Raw genomic sequence first — 16,022 nt, 5'->3', positions numbered from 1 at the left:
ACTGCCAGTCTGGCTGATCCAAAGCCCTGGCAACGGCAACAAAGAGCCACTGTCTCTCTGCTCGCTCTGTCTGTCACACTCATGCATGCATACTGTTCTGTGCAGCCACCGAGCATGGACGCACACTCGCAGGAAAGTGAATATTCCTGCCAAACACAAAGTATGTCCCATGATGTTTAATATGGGGGGGGGGGGTTTACGTCTGACTGCTTGAGTCTTACCTGCTTATAGTTCAAACGTTGGCTGTCACGCCATGAGAGGAGGATTTGGAAGATATTTACATGAGCGCCGCGGACAGGAAAGTATGTTAGCAGCTCAGGCAATGTCATTCCCTCTCTTCTGTCTAGATTTGAATACAGCAACTGTTGGGTGGGTCGACTTACTTACAGACTGATCTACAGCACAGACACGTACGGTGATGCCTTGGCTTTTATCTTCCCATCAAATGTGTAATTTTGTCGCTAAACGCTAAACCCATCAGCCTCAGCTTTAGGGGGACGTGGTAGATATTACCTGCTAGCATCAGCTTGTTAGCATGGTTGTTTGCTTTTTTGTGATGTTACCGTGGTTACGTTTATGTGTTTTACTTCAGTCTTTCTGTCAAAGTCAACACCGACTGAAAGATGTTTGAACGCTGCTTGGAGGGTGACGGATGCCAAACTATTTACACACCGATGCTGAGAACTTCAACGTGCATCTGTTGACCCGGGTGTCGTGTTTCCGTCCCTGCTGACCCGTTGTCGTTTGCTTTGAAACTTAAACTACAAAACATTCCTCAAAAGTCAAAATCAAGTCGTCACGCTGCTTTACAATGTTGCCAAAACTTTGTCGGAAGAAACATAAAAAAAGCTAAAATGAGGAAACTGAACCAAAACACTGTCGCCTGCTCTGACCTACTTCTGAAGATTTGGTGATACTCTAATTAATCAAGCCCGTCTTGAGTTTGGAGTCAGATCAGGGTCAAAAGATCAACAGTGTGCCGTGTGAGTGGATGTGTGATGTGTTGAAACGCCCATCAAACACCGCAAACTGCCGAGGGGTCGTGAACTCAAGTCTGGAGATAAGGACGAAGGCGTTGCTTAATTGTCTGTGGTTTGGAAACCTCTCTCCTGCTGCAGGACGCTGCGCAGCTCCGTCTTTCAGCTGGCCGTCTCCTCGAAAAGCGAGCTACTTTATACAGCAGGTTGTCAAAATGATAATTGTTACGTTCAAACCGAGGATTGTGTTTATACAAGTTGTGTTATGAGGTTTCGCCTGAAGCTAAAAAATGATCCTATCCCAAGTTTAATACAGATTAAAACGTTGTGTACATTGTAGTGCAAGAACTTAATTACGGCATTACATGGAAGAAAACAAAAGTCTACATGACGTAACTCGTGGTAGTGCTTGTGTGGAGGGAGGCTTTCAGAATAAAAGCCCCGCCAGTAAACCGCAAAACAAGCAAAAAGGACAGCAGTTACAGGACCTGGGCTGACTAAGTGGGTCAAAGGTCAGCGAGTCACAGACTAGAGGAAGACAATCAGTGGCTCGGAGGGGGTTGTAAGAATTGGACACCTTGAAATCATACTCATCCATGACTGTAGGTACTGTTAGCGCCGTTAGCTTGTTAGCGGTGCACAGGAGCTTCGAACTGCTCTGAGAAAAGACGTATTCAGGCCCAGGGCTAGCTGTTAGCATGCTAACTTTAGCAGATATCGCTAAAGACGTCAAAACTTTTATTTCTTCACATTCTGTTGATAATTTAAGATATATTTTGGCGTGAATTCTCTCATTTCGGTCACAGTCAGCTTATCCATCCTTTATATCCTGCTCGCTCCAGATCTACATTCACACTCCATGTTTACGTTCAGTGAAATATTAAACCTCTAACGTGACTTGCTGTTTTCCTTACGGCCGCATGGAAACATTTTCAACGTCTTCTGGCTCATTTCATGTCCAGTTTTCACCGAATTCAGCCTGACATTCATGCAGACACTGTTGGAAACTTTGGGACCAGCAGTACTCGAAATTCACAACATACTGAACTAAGTTATATTAGGCAGCATGAACAGAAAGTGAAAGAAGGGGGTCAAAGTGTTGCTGTCACTACTACAGCAGCTCTCACATCGTTTCATTCATCTGGGAAAGAAAGACAGAAACGAGTCAGATGAGGGAAAAGAACAAGTTGGAGGAGGAGGAGCCGGAGAGACAGAGGAGGAGACGAGGACGAGGAGGAGTCTCCTCACATGACGGCAGTGGCATGTCTGCTTGTCCTTGGAAAGGACACCGGCATCTCACAACAAACGATTTCTTTGTCTCTCTATCCGTCTGCATCGGCCTCTCTCTCTCTCTCTCTCTCTCTCTCTCTCTCTCTCTCTCTCTCTCTCTCTCTCTCCTTCAGACGTCCTTATCTCCCCCGGACCTTTTCTCTCTCTTTTTGCTGCCTCCTTCGTCTTCTCCGTCTTTTAACTCAGGCAAACTTTGTCTGCGGTAGGAAAAGTTTCCACTTCTCTGTGAGGCGCGGAGATGAGCGCACACACACACACACACACACACACACACACACACACACACACACAACCCCTCATGAACAACCTCTTCATACTTCAGAGTTTTTTCCGCTTTTTTCTTTTTTTTCTCTTTTTCTCTGCCGCTGGTATTACTCAATAGTTCATTCACACACACACACACACACACACACACACACACACACACACTTGAACCTAAGCGCACATTCCCTCTTCAGCTTCATTATCATAATCATGCTGTCACACACACACACACACACACACACACACAGAATTCCTTTGCTGACTCCTCCCCCTCTGTGAAGACTTTCCCCTGGGGCCCTCACAACCTTCCCTCATGGAAAACTACCAGTGCACACACACACACACACACACACCCACACCCCCGCACACACACATGCACACACACACACACACGACGAGATCTGTGTGAGTGTGTTCAGCAAAAAAGAGAGAGAGAGATATCATAAAACCCGGAGAGAGAGTGTGAGAGGGTCTTTCTTTATGTTAATCAAACATGACGGAAACTAATGGATCAGTTCTAAAACTCCCCCACACACACATGTGACTGACACACACACACACACGTGACACACCGATATTTACATTCCCGACAGCCCTGACAGGATCCCTGACGGTTGAATACGGGAAAGACCCTCTCTCTCTCCACACACATCCACGCTGCACATACAGAGATCGAGCGGAGCCGATCCCATCCAAAGCAACACCACCTCCCACTGGACTGATCCTCCACTGACCCGGCTGTGGCCCGCAGGTGCTCCACTGGGTCAATTACCAATATTTAATCTATACAGTCGTAATAACTGTAATAAACTGCTGTTAAAGTCTGAAACACTGCCAGGTTATAAAGGTGGTGTTGGCTGTCTTTGGTTCAACAATCCGACGTTTGAGATCCTGAACAACTTCAAGGTTTCCTGACGAGAAGTCTCTTATGTTGAGCTGCCGATTAGTCAATGAAAAGAAAATTAGTTGTCAACTATTATGACAATGAATCGTTAATCAGCTAACTCCAGCTGCTGCTCTTCTCTCACATGAATGACTAAATTAAGACTTTGTCGCTTTTACTTCCTGTTTCATTTTATTTTTTGTAGTTCTCTCCTCATGTGTCATATCTTACTTTCCTTTTCTCATATTTGTGGCTCAGGTAAGACTTAAAGGTGCAACAGGTGATTCTGGAGAAAGACAGAGTCATTCCCAGGTTGTCAAATATAAACTCTTTGGGCTGCTACAAAAATTTTACCGAAACTTTTTTGTCATGTAGTTGCAGTAGCGCTCTAAAAGGGCATATCAGTCTGTCAGAAATATGCAGAAGTATCGCTCAGAGACGGCCAAAAGTCAAGCTTTAGCTTGTTACAACAGGATTAATGTGAACCCCAAAGCATCTGGCGTGCCGTGTGAAAGCTCATATCATATCCAGTGTGTCAAATCAGGCTGATTAGCAGGAGCACGAGCTGAGGAGAGACGAGAGGCGCGGGTCCAACTTGACAGCGGAAAGGCATTTAAAGGTGTGTTTACAATAAAACGATGTTTAGGCACAAACAGCGAGCGCCTCTCGTATGCGGGCGCGCAGGTATTTCCACATTGTAGCGACAAACTACACATTATCACTGAACTGTACTGAACTCGACCTGAGCCAGAAACGTCACGTCAGACTGCTGGTGGCAGGAAAAAAAGGCATTTGTGAATAAAGAGGCATTATTTCCACACACACTTTGACAGCACTTTTGTAACAACTAAAGCATTTGATCCCAGAGTTAATATGTGTAAATGTTAGCTGACGTTCTTTCACAGGGTCAACAGGATGTAAACAGACGCGCTGTTCATTAATCACGTGTTTAAAAAACACTATATTTAGACACGAGAGCTTAAACTCTGCAGCCATGATGGATTGTCCTCGGCTATATTGTTTAATTCCAGATGTGCAGACATGTGGGACTTGGAGCTCCACAACAAGACTTAACACGAGGATTACACACATCGTCCCACAGCTCACAATCAAATTACGTAACGCGGTGTACAGTGAGTAGGTAACGCATGGCGGCATGAACACACACGACGCAGGAAGTAATATCGAAATTGATGATTACACGTTACAAGCTACAGGATTATTTATACTCAATGTTTATACTCAAGCAAAACTAGAAATCGTTAAACTAACTTGACAAAACGAGATGCTAACATTGGTCGACATCGTGTCTGACGTTCAAGGTTAAATATCTCAGTCGAAGCTGTGGTTTAAAGGGTGATATCGCTCATTTTAAAATAAAGGTTTGTGTCCTCAAATCCTCTCAAACACACAATTCTGACTGTTGGTCTCTAACGGCGCAGACGGAGCATCAACAAAGAAAAACCAGCGTCCTCAACAACCCGCCGCAGAACAGTGGAGACATTCTTTTGACGTTTGGTGTTGCGCGGTTTTAATAAAACTGATGGCAGAGGAAACATGCCGGAACACGGTGTGTACGCCTCACAACACAACAACACACACACTGTCCTCACGTCCCCTACACACATACAGTGATTTCAGCAAGTCGGACTACAATTATCTCCGTCCCCCGGAGACGCAGAACATTTTCTACTTGCTTCCAAGTAGTGAAAAGGCCACACAGGGGACACGGAGTTCCTGCAGTGTGTTTTGTTTTAAATCAAAACGTCTCAAAATGTCAAACCCTCCCCCTGCTTTTAGCTACTTTAGTCGGGCTTCTTGCGTCAGATTCACCGTAAAGTCCTGGTAACTCTTCTCATTTCTAGTCCCTGACAGCTAAATAACATATTAAAGTCTGTGAGTTGGCTGAAAGCGCAGACTGTGGTTGAGTTTTTAATGCTTCCAGCTGAATCTAGTTACTCGATCGCTACACTGACATGCTCAAAAAGACAGACTACAGCTGCAGAGCCTATTCTTTAATTGTTGTCCCCCCCCCTTTTTTTTAACACCAACGTCACTTATTATATTCTACTCTACAAAAAAATTTGGTGCGGTACTTTTTGCAATTTGATGTTAGCCTAAACACGACTGGCAATCAATAACACACAGTCCAACCGAGAATAACAACCTAGCAGTGTTGTCGTCAAGACCTCCTCAACCAAAACCAATTCAACTCTGTAAAAAAATGCTTAAATTCACGTTTTTCTGTGGTACTGGCTGTAGAAGATGGGGCAGAATCATATACTAACTCCTCTCCCTGATAGCTGGTGCATGGAGGAGAGGATTTGTGCTGAAGGGGCCCTCAGGGGCTGATCTTAACAAGGAAACAGCAGATGGATTCCTCGAACACACACACATTCACACACACACACACTCACGGTCAGAGAAAATGGAAATGGATTTGCACTGGGAGCCTCTGGGGGCCAATATGATGCTGGTTTGCAGAGTCAAATATTTCCAGATCCCCTCTGAGCTCTTCTGCTGCGGTAGAAACTTGAATTTAGATTTAGACTCTGCTGGATCATCTCAGCGGCTGCACACACACACACTGGAAACAACACAAGCGCGGATTTGATCCCGGACTAGAACCCACACATAGAGAAAGCACGGATTTCTCTGTGTGTGGAGCCCGAGGGAGCGATCTCAGCCTCTTTATGGTTCTGGAGCCAGAGAGACGGATTTACTGTGGCGGGGAGGGGATGATGGACGATGGACACACACACACACGGTCAGCAGAATTGGACGTCCGCTCGCGTAAAGTCCGTGTTTCTGCACACACTTGAGCACAATTCGTCGCTGGCAATGCCGACACACACACACTCCCAAAACAGACACACACTGTACTGCTGCAGAGGGTCAGATACACACACACACACAAAAAAAAACAAAAAAACAGACGCACCGCTCGCCATCTTAACCCCATTACTTAGTTGCCATGACGACAACTCACACCCGACAGCAGCAGGATACACACACTGTGACTGCAGACCGTGTGATTATTTACTGGACGGAGTCACGGTGAAGCCACCCCACGAACTCCAGCACTTTTGAAGCCATCGACATCTTGCTTTGGAGCCGGAGTCATTTTCTCATAAGCTTACATACAATCAGACTTTTTTTCCCCCCTGCAACCAGTCACAGTCGCCCCTTGCAGGCAGTTTGAGGGACTGCATCACTTTCAGTTTCACACCCGGAGGCTCCATCTGCTGCTTACACCGTCTATAACTGACACCACCGCATGAACTCTACATGATCCAGCGTGTATACGCCGTTTAAGCCCGTGAAGAAGACATTCATCGTGTGTGTGTGTGTGTGTGTGTGTGTGTGTGTGTGTGTGTGTGTGTGTGTGTGTGTGTAGGATTAGTCTGATACATATGATGGCGAGATTAGCGAAAGACCGAGCATCTGCCGTCACTCTCTGCGTGACTTTCTATTCTATCTAACTGCATTTTTTTTGCATCAATTATCAAAAAAAGTCACTCAATCTGATCACATCAGGTTTTGCAGGACGCTTTTAAACATTTTGGATCTTTTTGGCGCAGACACTGGAGGGGAGTGAACCCGCTGAATAAACACAGCTCACAGTGTGTCACAGTGTCAGTGAAGTATGATGAACGACGCGACGTTATCTATTGATTTTTCTGCTCCCCGCTGTCTCTCTTCAGCTCTCCTCCCATCTGTTCGTCTGCCTGTCACTCTCGCAAGCTCTTGTGAATGAAGCGCCGACACACACACACACACACACACTTAATCACACACACACAGATATGTGCGCACACACATAACAGCAGCGCGGCATGTCATATGGTGTGGGCAGCTGACATTTCACTGCAAGCAATCTGCCAGTCAGAGTTGGATGCTCTCATACAAGCGAATCTCGCCAGTGAATTTCTTCTTCTCTTCCATCTCTTATTTGATCAAGTACACATGTGTGCGCTGAATTTACATTACGTAACACTTCATTCCCCGCTCTGACTTTTTTTTTTTTTTGCCATTCAGTGATCCATGTGTGCGATGAATCACAAGAGTTTAATATAGCTCGCACGTGCGACCCGTTACGTAACGATCTAATCATCGGGTAATTAATAGCTGCCGCTGCGTCCCGTGTGCACAGACTGCTTCTTCGTGAACCTGCCAGCCAGGGGATAAAATAAACAGCTCGTAATCGGGAGGAAGATGCTGCTGAAATATCACCTCACGACAGACACACTGACACAATACAGAGAGTTTGATGCAACATGTGTGCAACGGAGATACATTTAGTTTTTCATTTTATATCCATCTAGTTCACTTAAAAGAGGAAAAAAAAAACATATCTGATGTTTTTATCTGTTTGTCATCAAGAAAAAGATGATGTGAAGTTCAGATTAGATGTATTAATTATGACACAATTATATGAAATCATGTGGAATAAAATGAAAATGGAATGAAATGTGTCAAATTATTTTTTAAGGAAAACAACAAAATTTAATAGTATTGCATCTCTTGGTAATGTGTGTATATTCATATGATGTTATAGTGAAACCCTGACTCTCCACATTTCCCAGAATGCATTTCAACACGTTTTTTAAGAAACTGATGTCTCAACTTGATGTGTTTGCTTGTTGTTTTCATGTGTATCTGGGGAATCAGACGAGAACTGGAAACACATAGTCGCAAAAAAAATCCTGCTCGATTGTGTTTTCCCAAAACATTTTTACTCGACCGTGACTGAAAATATCAAGGAATAAGACATTAGCATTAGCTTTTAGCTTGTAACATGGTTAGCATTTAGTACTATTGCACTAAATACAAAGTGAAGGACTGGACAAACTTCACTTTTGACCAATGATGGAAAGGGATGAAAAGGGTTCAGGTCTGCACAGGGACATTTCACGGCATTCCATCCAACTTTTGTTGAGATATTTCAGTCAGTTTTTACATTTAACAACAACAAAATGTCGCCTTTTTCTTTATGGAGCAACACTGTGGTCACATCAGTACGCCATCAGTCGCCAAAGTGCCTTCAAGTCATGTGGAGGGAATATTCAGAGTACAATATGGATGTAATCTCATACACTTTACCTTTATTGTTATTTAATCTATATGTGCTGGTGACGTGGGCTTAAAATATTTAAAGGAGCTTAGTGAACGTTCAATCAGGAAGAGTAGCTCTCCGTTCAGTCTCCCACGCAGCCACGCCTCTCTGCTGCCGTCCATTCATGACTTTAAACCAAAGAAAAAACAACTGTCCGGGTCATTTAATCCCATAAAATATAGTTAAGTCTACCTTAAGTCTCGTCCACACTCGCACTAACACCAGAGTAAATAAAAAGCACAAGCACTTGTAACCGTGCTGCATTCTGGTCTTTTTTTTTTTTTTACTTTTCAAAGAACATTAAAAAAAGTCTGTTTTTTTGGCTGCAGCAGACATAAATCAACAACAACAACAACAAATGTAAGATGTGTTGCCAACATCTTTGTTATTCAGCGCCGCAGTGGGACAAGAAGTTCTCACACATGTTGTTATGTAAGCGTGGCAACGGCAAGATTTACAGAATATGCAGAATTTAAAATGGAATCGTCACAATCGGGACGTGAAAGAGAAGAAGCTGCTTCAACGATCTCCACCCACAGCTGCAGATCGTCGAGTCTTTAGCGCCTCTGCCAGACTCCACTTGGAAAACAGCTAATTTAAGACGGCGTGTGTACGTTTGCACGTCTGCATGTGACAGGTGTAAAAGGTAACCATGGCAGTCAGACAGCCGGGGAGATGTTTTTAGAAACAGTCTAATGAGGGAAGATAACGGGGAAAAATTCTTTCCTGCCGTTCTCCCTCTCAAACACACACACACACACTGGAAAAACTGACATGGCAGATGATACGTTCTCTCCTTTTTGCTGAATGGTCGCTGACAGATTGCATCAGTAAAACACCTCCTCAGCGAGTCTCCGTATTTGTGTTTTTTCCCCTCGAGTGTCGCTGAGAGCATTTATAATGACAATGTGCCAGCTACAGCGTGCGTGTGTGCTTCACCGCCTAGAGGAAGCCAGAGTTTCACGCCATCATTATCGCTCCTCTTCCCTCATTGTTGAGCTGCAAGTTGCCGAGAAGTGGGTCAGCGCCGTCTTTAATGAACCACCAGCGAGGAGAGGAGTGTAGGAAAGAAGGTGAAAGTGTGGAATCAAAAGATGAACATGAGAGAATATATTTTACATTTCAACTATAAAAAAGTCTCCTCAGTCCACAAAATACACAACTTATGATTGTCTGTAATGCTCAGCTGCACACACGCGTGTTCGTCATGATCCTCCTTCTGAAACCAGAAGGTTAAAGGAGCGATTGGTAACATTTTTGTGTCAATTTACTTGTTTAAATCACTTGAATTATCGGCCGCATGTGAGCCGATTGTAACATGACGTGAAAATTATACTGTCCCCGTCTGTCTCGGTTCCCTCGGCTGGCAACTTCCCGACTTTCCACAGGATGCTTATTCGTTTCACAGTTACGGGTAAGAGTAGATTTTTATCTGATGACAGAAATTCAAGATCTGGACAACCACCAACAGATAATCAATTGTTCTGTGGATCGAGGCCAATACACCGACAAGAAAAAAAACAAACAAAAAAAATCATCACTGTAGCCGTGATTTTCCTTTCTGCTTTTATCTATGTGGATCTGATCGATGGTGTTTGTGGTTTAACATTTCTTAATCAGAGTTACAGTTGAAGCTTTTGCCCAAAAAAGTTTGTTAATTTCCTTCGAATTGCACCACATTTCATCGTGGATTATATTAATTTATTACACTTGTACGGACGGACGGACAGATGATAAGAGAAATAAGTTATCTGGTAGCTTATATGACGTCTGCAAGAACACAAATATACGCAAGAATATGAGAATAAAGCAAAGAACCGTCATTATAACGTAGAATATATGTACATGAAGTATATATATTTATTTATATACATGGAGTCATCGCTTCACTTAAGAGTCTCACCGTCAGCATGGACAGCCAGTGAATAATGCAGCAGTATTGATGTTAATAATTGTTGATGGGTTGATGTTATGAGGCTGAACAGCACTTTAGTTTGAGGGAACGAGCGAACGGTCGGTTCGTTTTACTGTCGTTGGATTTTCTCTGCATTTCAAAAGGAAAGTTGGAATCTTCTCTTTGAAAACTTCTGCTGCACTGATTGTAAAAACCTTTGTGAATTGTTAAGGTTTGTTCACTCCGTCACAATTCCAAAAAAGCTGTTGACTTGTGTGGGAGAAAAGGCTGAAAAAAACCAACAAAAAAACCCCCCGAGATAACAGTATTCGGGTAGAAACATCCGTCGTTTTGTTTGCAGTTTCTCTTCGTCTGTGATCAGAGAGGAACGTGAACGAGGAGGGTTCATGCGGCGGACAGTTCTGCTGGTGTGCACACAAACACACACACACACACACACACACACACACACACACACGCATACAAAATGGCTGCCATGGTAACAGCAGCTCTCGCATCCGGGATGTGAGCCTTAAATAACCCTTGCCTATATTTGCCTGTCTGACTGAGCGTCTGTGTACAAACTCTGAGCCGAGCTTCTTCACCATCCAGACGAACGAGACGAGTTTCAGTCTCTGCAGTGAAAACTTTTTCACCCTCGTGGGAATCAAGAGATCGTCGGCACACAAAAACGCATTAAAAATGTATGAGGAGACCTGACATGTTGGGCTACGACAGCGTTGGCTACAAGTCTGTCCACCCTGAAGCTCCAAAACAATAACAGGATTTCTGTCAATCATTCTGCCATTTTTGTTTCAGCTGCACGGTCTTACTGTTGTCTACTTTTATCGATTTTATTATTATGACAATTTTTCCACCTTGCACCTGCAGGTATTCTGCAAAAGTATTCTGCTTCAGGTAAGGTCGATTCAATTTCTCCTTCCCCTTCTTTGTCTTTCTGACAAGAGGGTCACCACTTAAAAAAAGCTGGGAAAAAACGAATGTATGAAATAATAAACGACCCCTTAAGAGACACTTTGAACATATCGTTCGTCTAAAAAAAAACCACACAGTCGCATACGTCGTATTTCTCCATCAATTATTCTCTCTCACACACTCGTTAATTGGGTAACCTGCCACTAATTAGAGATCGGTTAATTAAGGCCAGCTAACCACACGGGCTTCACAATGAGCAGCTGTGTGAGCGTTTGTGAGCACACGTTTGACATGTGGTGGAGGAGGGGGGTCGTCGTTGAACATGCGACCCACGGGCACTCACAAGTCTCCTGGAAACTCCTGACCGACTACAGGAAGTTAAGAGTGTGAAAGAGTCAGAGGAGAGAGATCAGATGAAGTGAAGGGTCGGCAGATGGATGCCAGCGGCGACCCGGTGACTGTGACGGGATCCGCTGCTCTCCTCACATCTGCCGCAATCGTATGTAATTTACGTCCACATCTGCCGCCAAAAGCCCTTTGTGCATTGCGTGACTCTGCTGGAGCTCAAAAACTGGGTGTGGGCTGTAAATCGCTCTCATCCCTGCTTCATTCAGCGGCTGCACATCGCATTCACAGAGCCGGACTGACATGTCAGAGGTTTGTTATGAATGTGAGCTGCACAGCAACATGTGGATGGTGAGATGAATAACCGACGGTGTGTAAAACAGGATGTTGAATGTAGGAGTTGGTTTTAAATCCTAATTATCTACTCAGATTTAGATTAGTGATGTCGGTGTGCATACGAGGCTCAACAACACTCTCAAAATGTCTGAATGTATCAACAAAAGAGCAGTTTTAGCTTTTCTTAAACACTAGAATGTAACAATCTGAACCACTATATCAAAAGTTTCTCTCACTTTGAGCTGTTTACTTTTTGTATCCTATGGAGCATCATTTATGACGAACATGACACAGTGGGGTCAGTGAGTCAGCGCTGGTGTAGACTCACTGTTGGAGGTCTTTATATCACACCTTCACTTCCTGCTAATTAGTTTGGGACGGCGCTTCATGTTGCAGATCTCCACGTAGGCACGCTAACGGGGTGAAAGCAGGTATGGAGGAGAGGGAGAATGGGATGGATTATGCGTAGAGTTGAGTCCAATAACTAGTTTGCTGCGCGCCAAATCCATCTGAGCTCTAGCTACTACCCTACCAGATGTTTCAGAACCAGCCTAAGATGCCAGAGTTCAGGAAAAGGTTCTTTTAAACTGTGCCCGACCAAGAAACAAGGTTTGGGCCGCTGTTTTCCTGCTCTGTTCGAGGTGCCGCAACTACTTGCGGGTTATACTGCAGATTAAGGTTTTAGTACATTCCCATACAGAAACATTTCCTCTACCTGTACTGTACTTTCAGTTGTGAAGCAGAGAGAGTTATTGCAAAACTAATATCTGACTGATCCATAGTGGAAAGAGATGAAACAGCACAGTACTCCTCTGCCCTCTATCAGCTGTGTGTGATTGTTTTCTCATCACCCTTTTTTTTTTTCCGCCTCCACGTTGATCCACATCTGCTCCCGATGGTGAAAAGTAATATTTGTCCAATGCAACATCTGACTCTCATTATTAAAACAAACACAATATGGAGCTGACTTAAAGGCCAAATCCCCCCTCCCCCCTCCGGATCAGAGTGCATCAGCTACGCGCAGCAGAACACAAAATACTGGTCTTAGTTTACACACGATACAAACCGTCGTTGGAGATCTTACACCCGCCCCCCCTGCTGTGAGCTCAGTCATCAAGAGCAACTTTTGATTAAAGGAAAACAGCAGAACAAATCTCTTTTTGAATTTCACGTCCTCCTCCTGTTGCACGAGGGTGTAAATACAAACCTTAGTGATTGAAAAGATTTGAGAACTTTTTCATTCATAAAACAAACTGAACCGTCGCCCCTCGGTTGCAGTGAACGTGCACAGGGATGGAAAATGTTGAATGATGCACAGGCTTGAAGTTTGAGATTGGAATATGAGACGTGCTGGCTTTGAGGGAGGAGATTAGAGAGACTGTACTGTGACCTGAAGGTCACATGTTTGATCTCCGGGACAGTCGTATCCCTTCTCAAAGCGTCCAAGGTCACAACTAACCCGACCTCTTTAAAAAGAAAGAGTGCTCCCGAGGGATAGAATTAATTTTGAGGTACAAACATTAAGATCTGATGAACGCTCTCAAGGCCTCACCACTCCACGTATAGATAGATGGTGGTATCTAACGTGCTCTTGCAGCTAAAGATAATGCTTTTAATGTAACTAAACAAATTTTAATGGACCGCTTCATCAGGCTTTGGACACTAACATCTTAGAAAAATCCATTCATCGTTCTTTGCTCATTCCCATGAAGGAAAGTATCGAATAACGCCGGCTTTATACAATCCTGTCCCTCAAATACTTCCTTCATTTTACAGATTGATTGATTTATGAAATGCGACTACTCCACCCAATGGACCTTTCTGCACAGAAATACAGTCTGTTTTCCTCAGAAGGACCAAACAAGGGAACTAAACTTCCAGTGAGTCACTTAGGGTCACACAATAAAAGAGATTTCACAAGCCTACAAGTATGTTATCTGAGCTAAAATCCAATAATCATAGACGTGTGCTTGAATACATGTACTCCTCTCTCTCTCTCTCTCTTTTTCACACATACAGGCAGATGTTGTTTGTATTTAAAAAAAGCCCTCCTCCTGTCTTTCCCAGAATCCCTTGTTGTTCCTCCCAGCACGCTCGCAGGTTTGCAGGGAGAAGAAGGAGGAGCGATAATGTCAGAGGTCAACCTGACAAAAACGTTCGATCTTTTATCCTCTCTGCGGGCCTCCCTCTATCGTCGAGCACCTCTCTGCCTCCCGTCCCTCCTCCCAGGATACGTTCGCTCGGCTCTCCCTGCGTACGTGAGCTTCAACACTCTTCTTCTGGTCTCTGGGGTCTTAAACTTCTTCGCCCTGGGACCAAAACGCTTCGACAAGATTTCCAATAAAGAAGCCAGACTTTTTTTTTTTCCCCCGCTTGATGAGTTCTCAGTGACACGCAGCAGTTTAATGGCACAAAGTGAAATAAATCTGTGCACTTTTGTCTGCTCCCAGTTGAAGTTTTCAGTGGTGTAATGAGATGTCACTTTTTGGATAGGATGTGTCATCTGACGTCCCTAAATTCAAATTTAATAATGCTTCAGGTCGCCAAAGTCCTTTTACTGAATTCGACCTCATCACTTGTAGTTTAGATCGTTTTTTTAATTAAATTCTGTTCTCGGCTTTTTCTGGAAATGGAGACAAAGCAGTTCTATAACAATCTCATATCTGGATGTTTGTCTTTGATTTTAATTTGAGCACTTCATGATCGACACTTGAGGAATGATCATTCATGGATCACTGACATGTGTCAGTGTCTGCGTCAAAGATCAAACCTCCTCAGTCTATTCTGTGGAGTTCTGACTTGTGTTGTCTCAGGTCCAATGATTCATCCTCTTATAATAAATCTCTAGCTCCATCTAATGGATGATTCTGTGCAAGACAGTTACACATTTATATCTGTGGGGGCGGGTTACCTGATTTCATTCAGGGTCATGAAATCTACACATGAAAGGTTTTTTATTTCATATTCGTCTCCAATTTATATTGTCAGAAACTGATTTTTCTTTCTCAACGGAAAATAAAATAGTACCTGTCACGCTTATTAAAAACTTGATGATAAAGCTGGTTAAGAATTAAACTAATTAGAAATGTACTAACCGACCATCAGAGTTAACTGTAGTTAATAGCAGTTTCCAAGCCGAAATGAACAATTCCACTCCAGTGGCAGGTGAAGCGACGTGGGAATGTGAGTTTCCCAAACAACTTGATACCGATCCAGGCTCAGCCTTGACCTGAGAGGTACAGCGGGCTGCATGCTGACACTAAACCGCTCTGAGACGGCCGGCTTAACACTCGGATGCTTTTAAAGCCACGTAAGGTGATGTTGCATCACCAGAGTGATCGTAGGAAGCAGAATAATTACATTCAGATCCAGGGATGTTCTTACTATTTGTTGATGATCAACCTGTTCATCAATTTTAGGGGTTACGTGCTGCATGTTCGATTCTAGATCTAGCCTCAAGATTCAGTTTAATTATGATTGTATAATGAGAAACTGCTGGGACAGTGGGTCAGCTGAATCAAACAGGGTTGATTGACATCACGTTAAGACGCCTGCGGTTTCAATCCTCTTCAGCGTTTGATATTGAAACCCAACCTGAGGACAAAGCGCAGCACTGTGCTTTTGATTGCTGGTGGCGGTCATTGTACCAAACAGCTGCAGGGATGACTGCCTGGATGAGAATGTCAGCAGCCTTAAATGGAGCCACTTCTGTGGTGTGAGTCCTCCAAATGACTCTGTTGTTCGTTTAGCACGCTTGTTGGTGGCGGTTATTTACTTCTTTTAACTCCATTTCTCTGAATTATATCTGTGTTTCAGATGCCAGTATCTGAAGCTATGTGACTGGCGCCTGAAGGTCAAATATCCATGACGACAGTTTGCGGTTGTCTCACCAAAACACTCCACGTGAAGAGATATCTTAGAGGGCTATCGTCTGAGAATGCAGGCGACGAGTGTCCACACCGGATGCAAACTTGTCGCGGT

At 43.9% G+C, this 16,022-nt stretch overlaps 1 protein-coding gene across 1 annotated transcript in view; it reads right to left on the bottom strand.

Moving 5' to 3' along the window:
* The window catches only part of LOC119015063 (sodium/potassium-transporting ATPase subunit alpha-1), a 41,685-nt gene that overhangs the window by 21,337 nt on the left and 4,326 nt on the right, over positions 1-16,022 (bottom strand). The gene's annotated exons all lie outside the window — the stretch shown is intronic.

Source organism: Acanthopagrus latus, chromosome 24 (assembly GCF_904848185.1).
Source record: "Acanthopagrus latus isolate v.2019 chromosome 24, fAcaLat1.1, whole genome shotgun sequence".
NCBI classification, from domain to species: Eukaryota; Metazoa; Chordata; class Actinopteri; order Spariformes; family Sparidae; genus Acanthopagrus; species Acanthopagrus latus.
This window is presented reverse-complemented; position numbering and strand designations above follow the sequence as displayed.